The sequence below is a fragment of the Leucoraja erinacea genome, chromosome 8 (genome assembly GCF_028641065.1).
Source record: "Leucoraja erinacea ecotype New England chromosome 8, Leri_hhj_1, whole genome shotgun sequence".
Lineage (NCBI taxonomy): Eukaryota > Metazoa > Chordata > Chondrichthyes > Rajiformes > Rajidae > Leucoraja > Leucoraja erinaceus.
Window position 1 is genome coordinate 71,169,339 of NC_073384.1, and position 24,036 is coordinate 71,193,374.

At 45.1% G+C, this 24,036-nt stretch overlaps 1 protein-coding gene across 2 annotated transcripts in view; it reads left to right on the plus strand.

Annotated features, from left to right (window-relative positions):
- The window catches only part of fndc1 (fibronectin type III domain containing 1), a 202,318-nt gene that overhangs the window by 45,271 nt on the left and 133,011 nt on the right, over positions 1–24,036 (plus strand). The gene's annotated exons all lie outside the window — the stretch shown is intronic.

The following is a 24,036-nucleotide window of genomic DNA, read 5'->3' on the forward strand; positions in this document are numbered from 1 at the left end:
GCGTGAACTCGGCGGGCCACCCCCGAAGGGCACTTATTATTTTTTTTTATTCAAATCGTTTGCTATGTCGCTCTTCAAGGGAGATGCTAAATGCATTTCGTTGTCTCTGTACTGTACACTGACAATGACAATTAAATTGAATCTGAATCTGAATCTGAATCCGAAGGGCATGTTTCCCCGCTGTTTCTCTAAACTAAACTACTGTTAAGTCTAGAGATACAGCATGGAAACAGGCCCTTCGACCGACCCGTTCTGTGGCAACCAGCGATCCCCGCACATGAACACTATCCTACACATACTAGGGACAAGTTACTATTAAACTAAGCCAATTAACCTACAAACCTGGATGTCTTTCAAATGTGGGAGGAAACTGGAAATCCCAGAGAAAACACACGCAGGTATGATTACAATCAGGTCACAGGATAAAGGGGACAACATTTAGTGCAAGATAACGTCCAATTAAAGTTCAAGTTAACATTATTGCCACATGCACCAATTAAGGTACAGTGGAATTTGACTTGCCTTGCAGCCATACAAACAAAATAACCCAATACACAATAGAATATAATATGAACATCCACCACAGTGGAATCAACATTCTTCACTGTGGTGGAAGTATATAACGCTCAGTCAGTCCTCCTCTTTTGTTCATCCGTGATCGGGGCCATGAACCCTCCGCAGTCGCCGTTACGGATGGACCAATGTACAGGCCCTCTCGCCGGGATGCTCGGAACTCCGACGCCGGGACGGACGGGCACTCCACGGCTGGGAGGTCTCGAATCGGTCACTTCCTACCGGAGACCGGGGATTCACGATGTTATAGGCCGCAGGCCGGTGGTCGGAGCACTTCTTCTGACGACCCCCAGCGAGGGATCGCCCTGCTCCGCTATTGAAAGTCCGCGCCGCGCCCGCGGCTAGAAGCTCCGCAGACTGGGGCTTCAGGATGTCGTAGTCCGCGGGCCAGCGATCGGAGCACTTCTTCTAGTGACCCCCGGCGAGGGATCGCTCTGCTCCGTGATTGAAAGTCCACACTGCGCCCACTGCTGAAGCTCTGGGCCCGACTCCGGAAGAGGCCGCACCAATCCAAGCTGTTAGGCAGCGAGGGAAAGCGAAATGCAACTAGGAGAAAAGTCGCATTCCACCGAGGTAAGTGACTAAAAAAACAGTTCCCCCCAATTCCTGTCCCCACCCCCCACCCCCCCACACTAAAACACACATACTAAAAACAAATTAAAAAGTGGAAAGGACGAACAACTGCAGGCGAGGCTGCCAGCTCGCAGCGCCACCCATCGGTCTGTTCAAGATAGTTCAAAGGTCTTCAACGTGGTAGACGGGAGGCCTTGACTGCACTTTAGCTGATCAGAAGATGCCTCAGTTGCCTGATAACAGGTGGGAAGACACGGCCTCTGAATCTGGAGGGATGTGTTTTTAAAACTTCTGTACCTCTTGCTTGACGGGAGAGGGGAGAAGAGGGTGAGAGAGGCCCTTGATTATACTGGTGGGCTTGCTGAGGTGTAAATGGAGTCAATGGAAGGTAGTTTGTGTAGGAAGGAACTGCAGATGCTGGTAAAATGAAGATATCAATGGAGGGAGGGATAGTTTGCATGATGGTCTGGGCTGCATCCACAACTCTCTGCAGTTTCTTGCAGACTTGAAAGGAGCTGCATCCTGATCAAATACTTTCTAACGCACATCTGTCGAAGTTGGCGTGAGTTGTTAGGGATACGCAGAACTTCTTAAGCCTTCTAAGGAAGAAGAGGCGTTGGTGAGCTTTCTTGGGCATAGCTTCGATGTGGCGTGTCCAGGACAAATTGTTGGCGTTATTCATTCCAAAGAATTTGAAACTTTTGACCATCTCTACTTTGTTGCAATCAATGATACGGGTGTGTGTGTGTGTGTGTGTGTGTGTGTGTGTGTGTGTGTGTGTGTGTGTGTGTGTATGCCCCCTCGCTTCCAGAGGTCAATCACAATCTATTTTGCCTTGCTGACATGGAGGGAGTGGTTGTTGTCTTGTCTTGACACCAGGTTACGGGGTTTCGTCATTATTTGATATCCGGCCCACTGCAGTGGTGTCATCTGCGGACTTGTACGTTAAGATGCATCTGATTCACGGTGACTTGGATGCATGGATTTACAACAAGCTTATCCAAAGAAGACAGAGGAGGGTTGTGGTGGAAGAAAGATGTTCTGGCTGGAGTTCTGTGACCAGTAGAGCTGTGGACCAGTTGGGTCGGCATTTGGCTGCACAGTCATGAGGGTGAGAAGGGCAAGAGTAGGGGGCTGAGAGAGAACTCATCCATGTACTTGGACCGGCAGTTTATGTTTGGACTGGTAAACTTGTTGTTGATCTTAACAATTGGAGGCAGGGGGAAGTTTGGTCAGTTTCTAAGCTGGATGCAAACTTATCGTTGTGGGTAATTTCAGTGGGTTCGAAAGATGCACTCCCTTGAAAGATGTGATGGGGAATATGCAGGTTGGGGAAAAAACATCAACAAGGTTGCTTCCTTGACAAAATTATTTGGGCCTTAATCTTGTCACAACCAGCACCCACATGGCAACACCACCCCCCTCCCCATCATTTCCCCAAGTCCCGACCCCGACAAGGCCATCTGTTAGACTGTCAACCCGAAACGTCGCCATTCCATGACCTCCACTGGTGTTGCCTGACCCGCTGACTTAAGGGCCTGTCCCACTTGGGCGACCTAATCCGCGAGTTCTGGCAAGTTTGCCCTCGACTCGTACTCGCAACATGGTGGACACGAGGTCGTAGGAGGTCTTTGTAGCTCTCCTTCATGCTCGAGAATAGCCCCCGTGCACTCGAGGCCTCAGCTAGGCCGCGGCGTATTTTTCAACATGTTGAAAAATGCCCGTGAGTAAAAGAAGGTTGCCATGGAAAAAATCGATACTTTTTTTTACTCGTAGTAGTAGGTCGTAATAGGTCAGCATGTTAGTCGTAGGTAATCGAGGGTAGTCGAAGGTAGTCGTAGATAATCTTCATCATAGTCGAAGGGAGGTCGAAGGGAGGTTGATGGAGATTGACGGAGATCGTCTTCACTCTCCACTATTCGGTGTCCAATTTTCCTGAAGCTAGTCAAAGCTGGTCTTCAACATAGTCGAAGGAGGTCGAAGCTGGTCTTCTACATAGTTGAAGGAGGTATTCAACATGACACTTTTTCAAACTCTCCTAAACTCTTCTAAACTCGCCAATTAGGTTGCCCAAGTGGGACAGCCCCTTTAAACCAGCCCTTTGTGTGTTTTGCTTGCAAACCAACATCTGCAGTCCCATGTGTCTCCAAGGATATACATGTCATCCATGCGGTTGACTGTTGGAGCTGCTGCTCTCTCATCTCCTTCAACCTGGCTCCAAAAACAATAGTGGTGACAGAGAGATTACTGCAGGGAAGTCATGGAGCTCACAAAGCAAGCTCTCCTCATGCAATGCCTCACAGTCAACCTGGTGACCCTTAAGTTACCGTTACGGGCGGCACAGTGACACAGCGGTAGAGTTGCTGCGCCAGAGACCCGGGTTCGATCCCGTCTACGGCTGCTGTCTGCACGGAGTTTGTACGTTCTCCCCGTGACCAGTGTGGGTTTTCCCCGAATGTTCTAGTTTCCTCCCACTCTCCAAAGACGTACAGGATTGCAGGTAAATTGACTCGTGTAAGTGTAAATTGTCACTAGTGTGTGTAGGATAGTGTTAAGGGCCTGTCCCACTTTCACAACCTAATTCACGACCTTTTTTACTCGTGGACATTTTTCATCATGCTAGAAAAAACGCCCACAACCTACTTGATACCACGAGTACCCACCACTAGCGTCACGACCTACCTACGACCTACCTACGACCTCCTACGACCTCCTACGACCTACCTACGACCTACCTACGACCTCCTACGACCATGCTGCGAGTATGAGTCATGGGCAAACTCGGCAGAGGTCGTTAATTTGAGGAAGGACATTCGTGCTATTGAGGGAGTGCAGCGTAGGTTTACAAATATTCATTCCCGGGATGGCAGGACTGTCATATGCTGAGAGAATGGAGCAGCTGGGCTTGTACATTCTGGAGTTTAGAAGGATGAGAGGCTATCGCATTGAAACATATAAGATTGTTAAGGGTTTGGACACGCTAGAGGCAGGAAACATGTTCCCGATGTTGGGGGAGTCCAGAACCAGGGGCTACAGTTTAAGAATAAGGAGTAAGCCATTTAGAACGGAGATGAGGAAACACTTTTTCTCACAGAGAGTGGTGAGTCTGTGGAATTCTCTGCCTCAGAGGGCAGTGGAGGCCAGTTCTCTGGATGCTTTCAAGAGAGAGCTAGATAGGGCTGTTAAAAATAGCCGAGTCAGGGGATATGGGGGGGAAGGCAGGAACGGGGTACTGATTGTGGATGATCAGCCATGATCACATTGAATGGCAGTGCTGGCTCGAAGGGCCAAATGGCCTACTCCTGCACCTTTTGTCTATTGTCTATTGAATTAGTCGTGAAAGTGGGACAGGCCCTTTTGTGTGCGGGGATCGCTGGTCAGTGCGGATTTGGTGGGCTGAAGGACCTGTTTTGTTTTGTGCTGTAGCTCTAAACTAAACTAAACTAAATTAAACTGCCACTGTGCAGCATATTTCTGGGCATTCCTAAAGTAGCTACTGTTATAGCCACCGCAACATATACAGTTACTTTTGGCAGTTAAGTGGATTTTATTTCATATCCAATTGTTGCAGAGCGAAATAGTTTCCTTTCAACTATTGTGCTTACATTTATTCCAATTTTTTCTTTCAGAGAAATGCTGTAATTTAATCCAATGTACAAATACTTCACAATACATTGGCTTGAAATGCATGCTGCTGAAATTTCACAGAGCATTCCTGTCCTAACTCGCAAAGTGAGGCTGTGAGCTGGTCTAAAACCCAGATCAATTGAATTCACAAGTTATAGGAGTAGAATTCGGCCATTTGGCCCATCAAGTTCACTCCGCCATTCAATCATGGCTGATCTCTGCCTCCAAATCCCAGTTTCCTGCCTTCCCCCCATAACCCTTGACACCCGTTCTAATCAATAATTTGTCTATCTCTGCCTTAAAAATATCCACTGACTTGACCTCCACAGCCCCCTGTGGCAATGACTCCCACAGATTAACTACCCTCCGACTAAAGAAGTTCTTCCTCACCTCCTTTCTAAAAGAGCACCCTTTAATTCTGAGTTAGATAGGGTTCTTAATGATAGAGGATTCAGAGAATATGGTGAGAAGGCAGGAATGGGGTACTGATTGTGGATGATCAGCCATGATCATATTGAATGGCGGTGCTGGATCAAAGGGCCGAATGGCCTACTCCTGCACCTATTGTCTATTGCTATGACCTCTGGTCCTAGACACTCCCACCAGTGGAAACATTCTTTCCACATCCACTCTATCTATGCCTTTCATTATTCCGTAAGTTTCAATGAGGTCCCCCCTGAACTTTCTAAACTCCAGCGAGTATCAGCCCAGTGCTGTCAAACGCTCATCATATGCTATACGGTGCCCCTTTTCCCTCAAATTTTGTTGGAATTGGTGAATGCCATTGGTGGCTATCTAATCAGAGTTGGTGTAGGCATTTTTTTTCCCAGCTCTGTCTTTCTCAGTGTACAGGTACCCTTGCAACTAATAATCAATCGGTTGGATTGCTCTTTGTCAGAGACCTCCCCCTCGACTTTACCGCCATGAGTGGCCCTACCAGGAGCATAGCTCCGTACGGCATCGCTCTCAGGATCTCAGGACCACACAAGCTTCTCCACCACGACAAGGCGACAATCCACGGAGCACAGTACGCTTAGTGAAACTCTACTTTTCCTTCTATCCTGAAAGCATCAGCTCATGTTGATTAATGTTCCATGATGTTACGTGCCCCCAGTGCACATATCTGTGTCATTGCCTGATTAATTATGACCAAAGTTTAAATTAAGTTATGATGCTAAAATAAACCAGCCTTGGCTATTTAAACCAGTTAATGTTTCTCAGCCAATGTTAAGCACTTAATCCTCTTGTTTATACCTCCATTCCTTCAAATATCGTTATGGTCGCAGCCCTCGATCATGAATCTCCTGCAGAACTTTTCAATGCATCTGCACCAATTATGGCCCATTGCCACCTCCAAAATTAATTACTCCAATGCTAATGGCCACACTTTCAACAGCACTGATCTTAAGCTCTGGAATTTTCTGTTTGAACATCACGGCCATTGAATGCTTGGATTGAATGCTCTAAAATGTCTTGCTGACAATATTTGTGTGATGACACTTTAATGAAACCACATTTAGGGCATTTTGTTATGTTAATGGTGCTTAATGAATGGTAGTTGTTGGCAGTTGTTGATCCTTACTACCGGTGCTTGTTTGTACGGTGTTTGTACGTTTTCCCCGTGACCGCGTGGGGTTTTCTCCGAGATCTTCGGTTTCTGCCCACCCTTCAAAGACGCTCAGGTTTGTAGGTTACTTGCTTGGTATAAATTTAAATAGTCCCGAGTGTGTTTAGAGATACAGTGCAGAAACAGGCCCTTCGGCCCACCGGGTCCACGCTGAACAGCGATCCCCGCACATTAACACCATCCTGCGCCAACGAGGGACAATTTTTACATTTCACTAAGCCAATTAACCTACAGGCCTGCACGACTTTGGAGTGTGGGAGGGAACCAGAGAAAACCCACGCAGGTCACGGGGAGAACGTACAAACTCCGTACAGACAGCACCCGTAGTCGGGATCGAACCCGGGTCTCCGGCACTGTATTCGCTGTAAGACAGCAACTCTACCACTGCGCCACCGTGACCGCCCTGTGTGTAGGATAGTATTAATGTGCAGGAATCGCTGGTTGGCGCGGACTCGGTGGGCCGAAGGGTCGGTTTCTACACTGTACCTCTAAACTAAACTAATCTTGTAAAATTCCTTAATCTTTGTGGTAAGACTTGTTGCTTGTCCTAGCTCCTATGAGTTTTTGAGGTATAACAAGAATAGTTTGCATTGCCTGCTGGACCCAGAAAGCCCTAGAGAGATCCAGCTTGGTCCTTTGTACCAATATATGACCTTGAAAGAGCTGTGGAATTAGTTCCACTCCTCTGTTGAGTGGATCGTTTTATCCAGTACTGTTTTGAAAGTTATTCTTGAATTTACATCTACCAAGATTTGAGGCGATGTGCTCCAAATCATTTGCCAAGTTAAATATTTTCTCAGACATGGGAAATAAAACTGGACCCAGTGTTTGACAGGAGACCCTTAGGAAAGAAAATATAATATTTGCTGCCTCTGTATTTAAGAGTCCCAACATTCCACTCAATTTGGTATTCTTCTCCAAGGTAGAACAATAAGTAAGTAAGTTTATTGGCCAAGTATTCACATACAAGGAATTTGCCTTGGCGCTCCGCCCACAAGTAACAACATGACATACAGTGACAGTTACGAATGACTCTGAAAACACTAAACATTAATAATAATAAAACATTAATGATAAGTCTATTGTTTATTGTTATGGACATTGTTCTTCCACATAATTAATGGTGGAATAATGCATGGTAGAATAGCTGCCTTGCAGTGAATGCAGCCCCGGAGACCTGGGTTCAATCCTGGCTACGTGTGCTTGTCTATCGGGAGTTAGCACATTCTCCCCGTGACCGGCGTGGGTTTTCTCCGAGAACTTCAGTTTCCTCCCACACTCCAAAGACGTCCAGGTTTGTAAGTTACTTGGCTTGGTTTAAATGTAAAAATTGTCTCCAGGATGGATAATGTTAATGTGCAGGGACCGTTTCCACGCTGTGAAGGGCCTGTTTCCACGCTGTATCCATCTCTGAAGATCTATCCTGGTCCGAGAACACGGATGCAATTATAAAGAAAGCACATCAGCGCCTCTACTTCCTGAGAAGATTACGGAGAGTCGGTATGTCAAGGAGGACTCTCTCGAATTTCTACAAGTGCACAGTAGAGAGCATGCTGACCAGTTGCATCGTGGCTTGGTTCAGCAACTTGAGCGCCCAGGAGCAGAAAAGACTACAAAAAGTAGTAACCACTGCCCAGTCCATCATCGGCTCTGACCTCCCGTCCATCGAGGGGATCTATCGCAGTCACTGCCTCAAAAAGGCTGGCAGCATCATCAAGGACCCACACCATCCCGGCCACACACTCATCTCCCCGCTACCTTCAGGAAGAAGGTACAGGAGCCTGAAGACTGCAACGTCCAGGTTCAGGAATAACTAATTCCCCACAGCCATCAGGCTATTAAACTCAACTCAAACTAAACTCTGAACATTAGTAGCCCATTGTCTGTTTATTTGCACTTTATCTGTTTTATTTATTCATGTGGGTATATATTTATATAATGGTATATGGACACACTGATCTGTTCTGTATTCATGCCTACTATATTCTGTTGTGCTGAAGCAAAGCAAGAATTTCATTGTCCTATCTGGGACACATGACAATAAACTCTCTTGAATCTTGAATCTCTAAACTAATTGAGAATGCAACCATCTGTGTATGTTCATGCTTGGCGCTGTGCCTTTCATAGTTCACCGCTCTGATATTTACTTATACTAGAAGTCATCTGCCACTTACAGAACTCTTCTGCCCAGCACCTGGAGCTGCTGGAACTCTTCCTAAATCAATTAATGTTTCAGTGATGAAATTAGGCTGTGAGAAAGGAGCCCAGCAAAGCAGATGGTTTCAGTTGTTTAGTTCCTGCCAATAGGCCAGTCAATAAAAGCACTTAAACAGTGGCGATATTCTCTATTCTCTGTTTATCCACAGTGGGCATGTGGTCCTTCAGTGTATTTAAAGAACATTGTCCAAGTCCAACAAAGCCCACAATTCAAACACTTCATCCTTGAGGGGCATTGATGAGGTTAAAAGGTTATTGGCAGAAAAATAAGCCGTTTACAAAGTAACTGTGAAGGCTGTTGGTCTGTGCAAAACAGAGCTCGGCAAAATAGTTTTTGACATCTCTTTCATTCATTGTCGTTTATATCTTGACATCATTGTTTATATCTCTTGTTTCCCTTATCTCTAACCAGTTTGAAGAAGGGTCTCGACCCGAAACATCACCCATTCCTTCTCTCCAGAGATGCTTCCTCTCCCACTGAGCTACTCCAGCTTTTTGTGTCTATCTTGACAAGATATTCGTTAGGAATGGCCAGAGACCATTAACATTGTGTCATTGCAAAAGTAGAGAATCCTTAGGAAATGGGGCTGCAGAATTCCATCCTTGAGGAACATGAATCGGATACCTCCTGTGATTCCAGAGTTCTAGATTGCATTATAAGAGGGCTTTACTGAATTCATTAGAACCATACACTGCAGAACCAGGCCCTTCAGCCTAACTCGTACATGCTGACCAAGATGCCCCTTCTAAGCTAGTCCCATTTACCCTCTAAACCTTTCCTATCCATGTACCCGTCCAAGTGTCTTTTAAACATTGTCCATATGCCCTCCTCTGGTAGATCTACCATCCTCTATGTGAAAATGTTGCCCCTCAGCAACATTGCCCCTTGCAACCTAAACCTCTTGCCCCTTCTTGCCCCTTGCAACCTAAACCTCTATCCTCTGGTTTTTGATGTCCTCTACCCTGGATAAAAGACTGTGTATTCACCCGATCTGTTCCTCTCATGATTATGCACACCTCTATAAGATCACCCCTCATCCTCTTGCACTCCAAGGAATAAAGTCCTAACCTGCCCGACCTCTCCCAGTTGCTCAGCCCCTCTTGTCGTGGCAAAATCCTGGCAAATCTTCCCTATCCTCTTTCCAGTTTCATAATGAATCCCATGCAGATGCCAGTTTAAACTGAAGATAGACACAAAAAGCTGGAGTAACTCAGCGGGTCAGTATTCAGTGTTTATCTTAATGTCATTTTAACTGAGTACTTACGTACACAGATGAAACGAAAACATTGTTTCTCAATCAGTTCCCATCAGCGCGGTTAATAAAAACAGAATAAATACATATAGCTTTAAAAATTAAAATTACCATATCTAAAATAGGCCTAAAAATTGAAATAAAAACGCACATTCAGACCGAACAGTGGCTTTGCTTTGACTGGTGCCTAGCTGTCAAAGTATGGACCAGGTTAGATGTGTTGGTGTATGATATATGGGGAGGGGGACACAGTCCCGTAAACCAGTCTTGTTGCCTGTGGGAAGAAGCTGTGTAGCATCCTGCTGGTTTTGCAGCTGATGCTCCTGTACCTCTTCCCAGATGGCAGACTGGAGAAGATGTGGTGTGATGGGTGATAGGGGTCAGACAGCATCTCTGGAGAAAAGAAGGAGCAAGGGATACAAGAGTTACTTGAAGTTACAGAAATCAATATTCGTACCTGCTGCCTTCAATATTCTGCCTGACCCGCTGACGTACTCCAGCTAAATGCATTTCGTTGTGTCTACCTGACAATGACAATAAATTGAATCTGAATCTGAATCTGATTTTGTGTCTACCTTCAATATTCATACTGCAGTGTCTCCTCCATTGTCAGAGTGAGGCCACATGCAAATTGGAGGAACAGCACCTCATATTTTGCTTGGGTAGCTTACACCCCCATGGTATGAATATTGATTTCTCTAACTTTATCCATTGTATCTCTCCCACTCAAGTTACTGCACCAGCTTCATAGTCGTCTTGTTGAGCCTCATTGTCTACAACTCGTTTTCACCTAGCACACAGCTGACAAAGTCCTGTTCTCTTTATCATCGTAACTTTTTTTGCACATCTCTCATTCATTTGTTCTACATCTCTCTCAATCACCGTCTATATCTCTCCTTTCCCGTTCCCCTGACTCTCAGTCTGAAGAAAGGTCTCGACCAGAAAAGTCCTATTCTTTTCCTCCAGTGATACTGTCTGACCCACTGAGTTACTTCAGCTTTTTGTGTCTTTCCTCAGCATGATAGAGGCCAGCTGCTTCTATGCCCACAGATAGTGAGGGAGATTGTCAAAGTCAGAATATAGATCAGTTAGAAATAGGTTGAATAGGCTGGGTCTCTATTCTATGGAGCACAGGAGGATGAGGGGAGATCTTATAGAGAGAGGAATAGATCGGGCAGAGTCTTTTGCCCAGAGTAGAGGAATCGAGGACCAGAGGACATAGGTACAAGGTGAAGGGGAAAAGATTTAATAGGAATCCGAAGGCTAACCTTTTCACACAAAGGATGGAACAAGCTGCCAGAGGGGGTAGTTGAGGCTGGGACTATCCCATTGTTTAACAAACAGTTAGACAGGTACATGGATAGGACAGGTTTGGAGGGATATGGACCAAGCACAGGCAAGTGCGACTAGTGGAGCTGGGACATTGTTGGCTGGTGTGGGCGAGTTGGGCCGAAGGGCCTGTTTCCACACTGCATCCCTCTATGAGTGGTGAAATCACATATGGAATCGTTGGTGTTTGATTCCAGATTGGTGCTACATTTGTAACATCAGATTAAAGCGGAAAGTATGGAATAAATGGCAGGGCTGATGTACAGAGGGATCTTGGGGTGCAAATCGATAGCTCCCTGAAAGTGGCCTCACCAGGAGATATGCTGTGAAAGAAGGTATTCCTTGGCTTCACATGGGGTGAACTGAATAAAGAAGGGTCTCGACCCGAAACGTCACCCATTCCTTCTCACCGGAGATGCTGCCTGACCCGCTGAGTTACTCCAGCATTTACGTCTATCTTCTCAATAGTCCAAAAGCTGGCTTTGCGGATGGAGGGGGAGGTCATTAAAAAAACATCCACTTAGCACATGGTCTGTAGAGTTTCAACATGTTGAGTGGCACTCACCTGCTGGACCCCAACTTTAGAATCAAAATGAGATCACTGTCTCATGTTAGCTATCTAATTATGTACATCTGTCATAACCGCTTGTGGCAGGGCTTGAAGAGGTTTTGATCCAGTTTCCTTGGTTGATAGCCAGAAAAAAATATTAATAAATTCTTCTCATTGTTAGTCTACATTCAATCTCAGCTGAGATAGCAATCGTCTATAAAACAAAATCTTCGATGTTTTTGTTTTGACTGCTGCATGGCATGCCATTTTCTGACTAGCATTCAGATATGATCATTTAATAGTTTGGTATAATAATGTTCCAGTTTAGCTTGGATTATTTCTCATGTCGTCAATTAAGGTTCATAATTGGAATATTTACTGAGGCTGACCTTTTTTTGTTGCATCTGCACAGTACCTGGGCAGTGGGCAGGTGCTATAGACCTGCACGGGAAGGTAGACGCTCCCGCCCCCACCAGTCTCGGGCAGATGGGGCTCGTCAGCCTGGGAAGGCAGTCCATCTAGGAGCGGGGAAACTCTGATTTAAAACCTCCACTGCCTTGTGGCCGTATCCAGTCATGGAAAAGGCTCCAGGAGTAAACCTCAAGAAAATCCGGAGCCCCTAAGGCAGTTCGTCATTGTATCTACAACCTCGCACTGGCAGCTCCTGCGATGGTGCTGGTGCCAAACTGTAAACGGCCCTAATAATGTTTATGTTCCTTTGGATCAAACCAGTGACCAAAGTGCTTTAGAGGGGGGGGGGGGGGGGGGGGGGGATCAAATGTCAATAAATGTGCAAAACAAAAATGGGCAACAGCCTGTCCTCCAGAAATGACATGAAATCGCCCAGGCTTGCATCCGACCACACATCACCTGCAAAGTAAGATGCATCACCCATGGTCAGTCATAACCGAGGGGGGCCTACTACCAGCACAGTACTGAACAAAAGGTGAAATTTAATTAAGATTTGAATGATGGGTTCATCACTCCTGTAAAAAGCAATGTTGAAAAACATTTCACGTTGGAGAATCAAGCTACCATGTTGTCAACTTTCTTCAATATCATGATTTGCTTTCAATATCGTGCAAATGAAGGGTAGTCGAAACTGAGGCTTGTTGGTGTCCTCGCCACTGTTTAAAGGGTCTTGTGACAAGTAGTCCCTGAACACACACTTAACTCCTTGCCTTTGTACTTGGGGCTGGTAACCTCTCTGCTGGTTATATCCTGGGTGGTCAGTCCGCGATTTGACTTTTTCCTCGTTAGTTATGATTCTAGCCCAATTGGCTGGAAATTCAATAAACTCGACATCGGGATCTGAGGAAAGGAATCTTAGTGAAGTTTTCATTCAAAACATTAATCCATCTCTTTAAATAATGACTAAGCCAACGCATACATTCCACAATTTGTCCTGTTAACTGTGAACTGTTCAGTTCCAAAAACTTCAATTTTTATAAAGGAATTTGAAAATCAGTGGCTTATATTAGTCGGGAAAGAATTTGGGCGGATAGATGGGTGGGAAAGGTTTAGAGGGAAATGGGTCAAATGCACACAAATGAGAATAGCTTAGCTGGGCATCTTCAGATCAGTTTAGTTTATTGCCACGTGTGCCAAGGTACAGAGGAAATCTTTTGTTGCGTGCTATCCAGCAAGCGGATGGACAATAAATCATTCCAATCGAGCCATTTACAGTGTACTGGTACATAATAAAGGAATAATGTTAATGCAAGGATTACCACCGCATCGCCCGCTCCGCCATGGTAATCCAATGCTGCACCACTGCTGAAACTGTGGCCGGTCTCCGGCAGGAAAGGCCGCGCCAATCCAGATGGTAGGCCGCGAGGGGGGGGGGCTAAGATGCGGCTCAGAGAAAAAGACGCATTCTCGACCAGGAAGTGACTGAGAAGACCCATCCCCCCACATAAAAAAGACTAAAAGACCTTCGTGGCCAAAAGTCATAACAATGTTGAAACTATTTGAAACAATAAGTATGAAGTATGTTTTTCTACTTTGGGCGGCCCTAAAAACGTTGACAATTTAGTAATTTGCTGACGTTTTATGTTTTTTGCTGCCTTTGTGAGATGTCTGAGTTACCAACTAATATCAAAGTTGCTTTTGTTTATGATTGGAACTTAGATTTTTCCAGATATCTGATGACAGTAAGATATTTGTTTTATGTTGGATGAAGCTAAGAGTGATAATTTAAGTCAATAATCGAAGTGCGAGTGATTGATGTTACAATTTCAGTGAGCTATAGGCACGTGTGATAGGCACAAGTCTAAAGGGCCTGTCCCACTTTCACGACCTAATTCACAACCTTTTTTACTCGTGGACATTTTTCATCCGGCTATAAAACGCCCCGACCTACTTGATGCCACGAGTACCTACGACAAGCATCACGGCCTGCTACGACCTACCTACGACCTCCTACGACCTTGTGACGATCATGCTGCGTATGAGTCAAGGGCAAACTCGGCAGAGGTCGTGAATTAGGTTGTGAAAGTGGGACAGGCCCTTAACCATTGCACCCAGTTGAGGAGATTTTCACAGATGCTGTGTTGCATTTACTATAAATTCCAATTACTATTTTATTTTTGCATAAAGTTCACCCCTCTCATTTATTTCGGTATCTTTTGAGGCAGCTTTTCTCTCTCTAATCAAACATTGGAATTGTATTAAATTTTAATCTAAAAAATGTTTAGTCACGTTGAAGAAAAGTTTTTGTTAACAATCTAGGTGAATATTGAAAAGGAAGGATGCGGAATTCTGGTTCGGCAGACTTGTGTATTGTCCAGTCACAAAACAGAAGCTCACCACCCCCAGGTCAAACGTGACCCATTCCTTCTATCCCGAGATGCTGCCTCTCCCGCTGCGTTACTCCAGCATTTTGTGTCATGGTTACTTGTTTTGGTGTATATTGGCTCATGATTGCAGTAGCCTTTCCTGATTCCATGCTTAAATACTGTGGCCTTGTTGGTTCATAGACACGACTATTTTGTGGTGATGGGGTGCAGGGCTGTGGAGTCGATACCCAAAACACCCGACTCCGACTCCTTGATTTCTTGTCTATCCGACCCCGACTCTGACCCCTAGGTATAATAATAATTCTAAATCTGTTATGATGACATTACACAAGATGGCATTTCATAAGAATACATGAATCATCAGAGGTAAACAAAAATGCTGGAGAAACTCAGCGGGTGAGGCAGGATCTATGGAGCGAAGGAATAGGTGATGTTTCGGGTCACGACCCTTCTTCAGACTGATGTGGAAGTGGGGGTGGGGGGGGGCAGGAAGAAGAAAGGAAGAGGCGGAGACAGTGGGCTGTGGGAGAGCTGGGAAGGGGAGGGGAAAGAAGGAGAAATCAGGGGTTACCTGAAATTGGAGAAGTCAATGTTCATACCGCTGGGGTGTAAACTACCCAAGCAAAATATGAGGTGCTGCTCCTCCAATTTACGGTGGGCCTCACTGGCTATGGAAGAGGCCCAGGACAGAAAGGTTGGATTCAGAATGGGAGAGGCAGTTGAAATACTGAGCCACCAGGAGATCAGGTTGGTTATTGCGAACTGAGCGGAGGTGTTGGGCGAAGCGATCGACAAGCCTACACTTGGTCCGATGCCCTGGTTTGGATGTGCATTGACGACTGCATAGGTGCTACCTCCTGCACCCATACAGAACTCACTGACTTCATCCATTTCACCACTACCTTCCATCCGGCACTCAAATACACCTGGACCATTTCCGACATCTCCCTACCGTTTCTAGACCTCACTATCTCCGGCATTTTTGTCTACCACAGGAGACTCTGCAATCACCACATGTTCGCGGTGGTTGCCGGGGAGTCGCCTTCACGGTCGTGAGGAGTGCCCGCATTCTGGGAACTAGTCGCGGCCTCATTATGGTCACCGTGAATCTTTCAACATGTTGAAAAATTAGCGGCAATGAGAATGAAGCCGCCATGGAGAGTAGCGAGAATTCTCGTGCCGTAGGTGGGTTGCTGGGAGGTCGAATGTTCTTGGAGGTTCTCGTAGGTTGTAGCCGGTGCTGAACGGTGAATTTCATTGGCTCATTGGGAAAAAAAACCGTAAGCAGTAGTTTTGAGAACCAAGGATAACCGACTGGTAATGTTAAATGTCCGCCGAGCTTCACAGCCGTGTATCTCTGGCTTCTTAAAAGTGTCTCCACTCCTTTTTCCCCCCCTATCCCCCCCCACCTATCCCCTCCCTCTCCCCCCTTCTTTTAAATTACTCACCGTACACTGTGCTTTAGCCATCTTAATTACAGCGCCAACCTTCCTGTTCATCGCGGTGTGTGTCTGTATCACCATTGGCTTTGCACCGTGCGAATTTCACTCAGACAGCACTTCCCCCGCTTGCCCTGTCCCCCGCCTGCATAACGGGCTGGTGAAGAGTTACTCCAGTTTTTTGTGTTTTGGTTTAAACCAGCACCTGCCATTCCTTCTTACACATTGTGTACAGGTGTGGTGTTGTTAACTTTGCAGTTGTACAAAACGTTGGTAAGGCTGCATTTGGAGTGTAGTGTGCAGATTAGGCCATCATGCTATAGGAAGGATGTTGTCAAGCTGGTAAGAGTGCAGAGAGGATTTACAAGGATGTTGCAGGACTTGAATCCCAGAGCTTCAAGGAGAGGTTGGACAGCCTAGGATTTTATTCTTTACAGCACAGCAGGATAGGTGGTGATCTTATATCTGTGTATAAGATTATGAAGGGAATAGAGTAAGTAAGTAAGTATATTGGCCAAGTATTCACATACAAGAAATTTGCCTTGGTGCTCCGCCCACAAGTAACAACATGACATACAGTGACAGTTACGAGTGACTCAGAAAACACTAAACAATAATAATAAAACATTAATGATAAAACACCATTGATCAAGCATGTGAACCAACAAAATACCAGATCAAAGGGAGGCTACAGATTTTTGGCTGTTGAGTAGAGCAACTACTCGTGGATAAAAACTGTTTTTATGTCTGGTTGTGGCAGCTTTGACAGTCCGGAGACAGGGTAAATGCACCAGAATACAAAAATCAAGAACCAGGGGACATGTGTTTAAGGGGCGAGGGGAAAGATTTAATAGGAACCTGAGGGTCAACTTTTCACACAGAGGATTGTGGGTATATGGAAGGAGCTGCCAAGAGTAGGTAGTTGAGGCATGTATTACAACAACACTTAAAAGACATTCGGACAGGTTCATGGATAGGAAAGGTTTAGAGGGATATGAGCCCAATGCTGGGACGTGGGACCAGTGTAGATGGGGCATCTTTGTTAGCATGGGCAAGTTGGGCAGAACGGCCTGCTTACGTGCTGTGTGACTGGTTCTCTGAAGAGCATTATAAAATAAAATTTGATGATCTCCATAAGGAGACGTTAAAGTAGATGACTGTGAGCCTGCTGCAAGAGTTGAGAAGCATCTTTAAAGGAAAATAGAGAAGTAGTAGGTTTTGGAGAAAGTCCATTCGAGCATTGACCTTTGATAGTGGATGTCACAGTTGTTAATGGTGTAACATTGCAATAAAAAGAATTGTAAGATGAGAAACTGGAGCCTGTATTGAAAAGAGGGTGAATGGCCATTTCGGACACTATACAGTTAGAGAAGAAGAAGAATATATCGTTTTTAAAGTAGCACAAGCAAAATAAGATGATATTTTTTTAGTGGAATTGCACGTTTTGTGGTGAATTTCATGAGTGTAATTTTGTTTAGTGGGATTTGGCATGTACAGAAATTAACTTGTGAAGGTCATGTTACAATGGTCATGTTACAATGGAAAGGCATTTAATATTCAAACTAAATTCAATTTTTTCAAGGCTGCTCTCAAAATTTGTACAGAAATCACCATTCTTGTACATTTTGGATTAGTAAAAGCATAAGGTCAGAAACAGCTCATCTGTTTTCAGTTTTTATACAGTATGGGAATAGTTTACACTGTGCTGTGTGTATAATCATAACCACATTCTTCAAAAATCTGTTCATGATTTTGTTCCACAGTTCTTATTCACTCACTGTCCCGCCCCGCTTTGCTGATAACATACCACTGAAATATTTATTTACAAAATACGTGCATTATATGGACTCTTTTTTCATAGAAACATACAAAATAGGTGCAGGAGGAGGCCATTTGGCCCTTTTGAGCCTACACCGCCATTCATTGTGATCATGGCTGATCATTCACAATCCCGTGCCTCCCTTCCCATATCCCTTGATTCCGCTAGCCCCTAGAGCTCTATCTAACTCTCACTTAAATCCATCCAGTGATTTGGCCTCCACTGCCCTCTGTGGCAGAGAATTCCACAAATTCACAACTCTCTGGGTGAGAAAGTTTTTTTCTCATCTCAGTTTTAAATGGTTTTATTCTTAGACTGTGGCCCCTGGTTCTGGACTCGCCCAACATTGGGAACATTTTTCCAGCATCTAGCTTGTTCAGTCCTTTTATAATTTTATACGTTTCTATAAGATCTCCTCTCATCCTTCTAAACTCCAGTGAAAACAAGCCCACTCATTCCAATCTTTCCTCACATGACAGTCCCGCCATTTTTCAAATTTTCCTATCCAAAATTTCAAATCAAATTTTCAAATCCAAAATTATTTTTCCTACTTAATATTGCAATGGTTCATCCCAGTATGCTGCGTTATTTAATGCTATTGTATTTTAAGTGCCAATATAAGAGAATTAAAGCAGAACTGTATGAGTAATGAGGTAACGAAGGGGAGAAATAGTTTAAGGTCAAATTAATATCAGTTTAATCACTGGGCTCAAATGGAATTCCTTGAAGACACAAGTATTGATTATTAAATGATCACATGTACTCAGGTTTCATTTGATAAATTAGGGAAATGTTTTGTGCTTCAGAAGGAACTGCAGATGGTGAAAAAAATGCCGGAGAAACTCAGCGGGGTGAGGCAGCATCTATGGAGCGAAGGAATAGGCAACGTTTTGGTTTGAAGAAGGGTCTCGACCCGAAACGTTGCCTGTTCCTTTGCTCCATAAATGCTGCCTGACCCGCTGAGTTTCTCTGAAATATTTTGTGTATTTCGTCTGTGGATTTTCTGCCAGGGTCAGCATTAATGTTCATCCTAACTATGCTTGGGTTGGTGCTGGTGAGCAGTCTTCCCAAAGTATTGGAGTCTTTGTGATGAAGGGTCTTTGATTGAGTTTTTTTGAAGATGTGACTGAAAAGGTTAATGAGGGCAAAGCTGTAGGCATTGGACATATGGATTTCAGCAAGGCTCTAGAAGATTAGATCACATGGGATCCAAGGAGAGATAGCTGACTGGATAGAAAATTGGCTTCATGGAAGGAAGCTGAGGGTATTGGTGGAAGGTTACTCTTTGGACTGGAGGTCTGTGACTAGTGGTGGGCCTCAGCGTCCTGTGCTGGGCCCATTGCTGTTTGTCATCTATATAAATGATTTGGATGAGAACGTACAAGACATGATTAGCAAGTTTTCAGATGACACTAAAGTGCGTGGGTATTGTAGAAAGTGAAGATGATTGTCAAAAATTGCAGCAGGATAGGTTGGGCTGGTGGACTGAGGAATGGTTGATGGAATTTAATACAGAGACGTATTCATTCATAAACCATTCATTCATTCAGAAGTGCGAGGTGTTGCATTTTGGGCAGCCTTACAAGGACAGACTTAAACAGTGAATGGTAGGGCTCTGGGGAGTGTTGTAGAGCAGAGGGGTCTAGGACTGTAGGTATATAGTTCCTTGAAATTGGCATCACTGGTAGATAGGGTGGTCAAGAAGGCTTTTGGCATATTGGACTTCATCAGTCAAGGAGGCAAACAAATAGTAAAATATCATCAGGAGGACAGTGAAACTAGTCGGACAACGAGGGAGTGACAGAGAGAGAGGGAAAGCAATGGTTACTTGGAGTTGGGGAAGTCAATGTTCATACCGCTGAGGTGTAAGCTGCCCAAGTGAAATATGAGGTGCTGTTCCTCTCATTTGCACTGGGCCTCACTATGGCAATGGAGGAGGCCCAGGACAGAAGGGTCAGAATGGGAATGGGAAGGAGAGGTAAAATGATGAGCAACCAGGTGATCACATAGGCCAAGGCGAACTGAGTGGACGTGTTCAGTGAAATGATCGCCAAGCCTGCGCTTGGTCTCGCCGCTATATAGGAGTTGACACCTGGAGCAGCAGAGACAGCAGATGAGGTTGTAGGAGGTGCAAGTGAACCTTTGTCTCACCTGAAAGGACTGTTGGGTCCTTGGACGGAGTCAAAGGTATAGGGTATAGGGACAGGTGTTGCATCTCCTGCGGTTGCAGGGGAAGGTACCTGGGGAGGGGGTGGTTTGAGTGGGAAGGGACGCGTTGACCAGGAGGTTGCGGAGGGAACGGTTTCTCCAAAAAGTGGAAAGGAGTGGAGATGGGAAGATGTGGCTCGTGGTGGAATCCCGTTGGAGGTGGTGAAAATGTCAGAGGATGATGTTGCTGTATGCGACAGCTGATGGGGTGAAAGGTGAGGACGAGGGAGACTCTGTCCCTGTTGTGACTATGGGGAGCGGGAGCAAGTGGAACTGTGGGAGATATGGAGGAGACCCTAGTGAGGACGTCATCTATGATGGGAGAGGGGAACATGTTCCCTAAAGAGTGAGGACATCTCGGATGTCCTGGTACGAAGCACCTCATCTTGGGCGCAGATGCGGCGTAGACGGAGGAATTGATAGTAGGGGATAGTCTTTGCAGGAAGCAGGGTGGGAAGAAGTCTAGATAGTTGTGGGAGTTAGTGGGTTTATAATAGATGTCAGTCGAGAGTCAATCTACTTTGATGGAGACGGTGAGATCAAGAAACATTGCCATTTCTGAAGCTTTCGGCTTCACCTTTTCTCTGCGTTTGGTGGTACTGTTTCAATGTCACCTACCATCATTGCCCCTGTATTCCACAATTATCCCTGCATTACCCCTTGAGCATGCCAACTTCCTTTATTTTGTTAAATTACTCTCTTTTAAACTCTGTCCTGATGGCACAATTCAAGTGCATATATTTAGTTTGCTTGCTTGCAGCCAACCAACATGACCTCTCCATCATGTATTCAAGAGAGAGTTAGATCTAGCTCCTTGGGCTAACGGAATCAAGGGATATGGGGGAAAAAGCAGGAACAGGGTACTGATTTTAGATGATCAGCCATGATCGTATTGAATGGCGGTGCTGGGCCTACTCCTGCACCTATTTTCTATCTTTCTATCACGAAAAGTCGAAAATGCTGGAAGCATTCAGCAAGTCAGCAGGGGCGAAAGGCAGAGTCAACATTTAGAAACATAGAAACATAGAAATTAGGTGCAGGAGTAGGCCATTCGGCCCTTCGAGCCTGCACCGCCATTCAATATGATCATGGCTGATCATCCAACTCAGTATCCCGTACCTGCCTTCTCTCCATACCCCCTGACCCCCTTAGCCACAAGGGCCACATTTTTTTCGATCAAACACCCTTCCTCTGAAATAGGCTTGCAACATTTTTTTGGTATTTCTGTAATGAATAGTCCTTGATCTGAAATGTTAACTCTTTTTCTCTTCTGCTCTTTGACCTCATAACCATAATCATATTTTATTAGCCAAGTATGTTTTGCATTTTCTGTTTTTGTTTAAACATCTTTCCAGCACCTGCAGTTTTTCACTCTAACCGCTCTCTGAACTACGTTTACCTTCCATATTTTTCTGTTTGAAATTACCCATCTTGTCTTAGAAAAGGATGCTGTTATAAGACGATCCATCATCACAAAATGATACCCAATTCCATCCCCCTTTCCCTGGGGATATTAGGATGAACTAAACCACTCAAATTATATTCTAATCTTATAATCTTTCTAATTAAGATCCTGTTAAATTCATCCCAGTAACATTATTAGAGAGAAGGAATAGGTGATGTTTCGAAATGTCGCCTATTCCTTCTCTCCATAGATGCTGCCTCACCCGTTAAGTTTCCCCAACATTTTTGTCTACCTTCGATTTTTCCAGCATCTATAGTTCCTTCTTAAACACCAGGAATATTATTAATCTCCGATATTGCTTCAACTCATCTTACCTTAGCAAAATCCCATCTTGGTTATATGTATTCTTCTGACTGGCATTCCATCCTTTGCTATCCCAAAGTTAAAGTGAACTATAACTCTACCACTTGTACCTAGCCCCTCACCACATACTGCTTGGCCAGTGCAGCATCCTTTTAGTTTGCCATTGCTAATCAACGCCCATTCCTTCTGTCCAGAGATGCTGCCTGTCCTGTTGAGTTACTCCAGCATTTTGTGTCTATCTTTGGTGTAAACTAGTTCCTTCCTGCACAGCTCCTCCACAAATGAATAATTTCATCTTCATGTTGACGATCCTACGTAGCCATCCTCTACGACCATGTCTTAACCAAGACCCGTATAAGCAGTCTGAAGAAGGGTCTCGACCCGAAACGTCGCCTACTCCTTCTCTCCATAGATGCCGCCTCACCCGCTGAGTTTCTCCAGCATTTTTGTCTCCCTTCGATTTTTCCAGCATCTGCAGTTCTTTCTTAAACACACAGTGATATTATTGACTGCAGCAGTCCCTGTGTCATGTTGCGATCAGGCTGCAACCATGTTCCTGCATTCCAAACATTTGCGAATCTTGTGTAGGAAGGAACTGCAGATGCTGGTTTAAACCTAAAATAGACACAAAATGCTGTAGTAACTCAGCGAGACAGGCAGCATTTCTGGAGAGAAGGAATGGGTGACATTTCGGGTCAAGACACTTCTTCAGCCTGACGTCTGAAGTCCGAGTTCAAAGTCCAAGAAACGTCACCCATTCCTACTCTCCAGTGTTTACGAACCTTCCCACGCCATAACTATGCCTTTAGTCAGCGAAAATATAATTCTGGAATTATATTCCCAACTATCACTTCAACCGCAGGAGATGCAATAGCTGTACCCATACCACTTCCCTCGACTCTGTCCAGGGACACTTACAGTCATTTCAGGTGAGGCAGAGGTTCACTTGCACCTCCTCCAACCTCATCTACTGTATCCGCTGTTCCAGGTGTAGACTCCTAGATATCGGCGAGACCAAGCGCAGATGCGACAATCTTTTCGCTGAACACCTACGATCAGTCCGTCTAGGCCTACCTGATCTCCAGGCTGCCAAACAGATCAACTCCACCTCCCATTCCCATACTGACCTTTCTGTCCTGGGCCTCCTCCATTCTCAGTGAGGACAAATGTGAATTGGTGGAACGGCACCTCATATTTCGCTTGGACAGGTTACAACTCAGTGGTATGAATATTGGTTTCTCTAACTCCAAGTAACCCTTTCATCCCCTCTCTATCTGTTCCTCCCCCTCACCCTAGTTGTTGTAGCAATATTACAAAATTTTGAGATTTAAAAAAATCAAGTCTGCAATTTAGAAGTAGCCTTTTTATTTTACTCCAGTCATTAAATTGTCCCGCGATTTAAAAAAAAAACTTCAGAGAACGGAAGTCGGAACGATTTTTCAGCATCAGGTAGTAGCCCGAGAAAACATATCTCGGACAGGCAGGAGAAAAACGTCAATTTAATCCCCCCCCCCCCCCCCCCCCCCCCCCCCCCTCAAAGGTGCCAAAGTTGCGCACACAAGAACTGCAGCACCGCTGAAGGTAGGTATTGTAACATACCTAGTTGTTGTATTAGTTTTACTGACATCCTGTTTAGTTCCTCCAACTCGTTGTCACCTAATCCCACACCCACCAATGTGTGGCCCGCATTTCCCCGATTATTGGTGCTTTTTACATATCCTCCATTCATTTCTCCTAATTACCATGTATATCTCTCCTTTTCCTTTACCCTGACTCTAAAGGGCCTGTCCCATGTCATTTTTTTTCGACGACTGCCAGCGTCATTGACTTACGTATCAGGGTCGCCAAAAGATTTTGAACATTTCAAACTCCAGCGGCGGCAAAAAAAATGTTGCGACACTTGAGGACACACCGCGCGTCAATACGGCATCACGCCGCGTCACGCAGCGAGTTTTTCAGTGACCTGATACGTCAGTGAATGATGCCGGCAGTCGCTGAAAAAAAATCGCCAAGTGGGACAGGCCCTGAAGTCTGAAGAAAGGTCTTGACCCGAAACGTCACCAAATCAAGAATTAGGAGTAAGCCATTTTGAACGGAGACGAGGAAACGTTTTTTCTCACAGAGAGTTGTGAGTCTGTGGAATTCTCTGCTCAGAAGGCGGCGGAGGCAGGTTCTCTGGATGCTTTCAAGAGAGAGCTAGATAGGGCTCTTAAAAATAGCAGAGTCAGGGGAAATGGGGAGAAGGCAGGAACGGG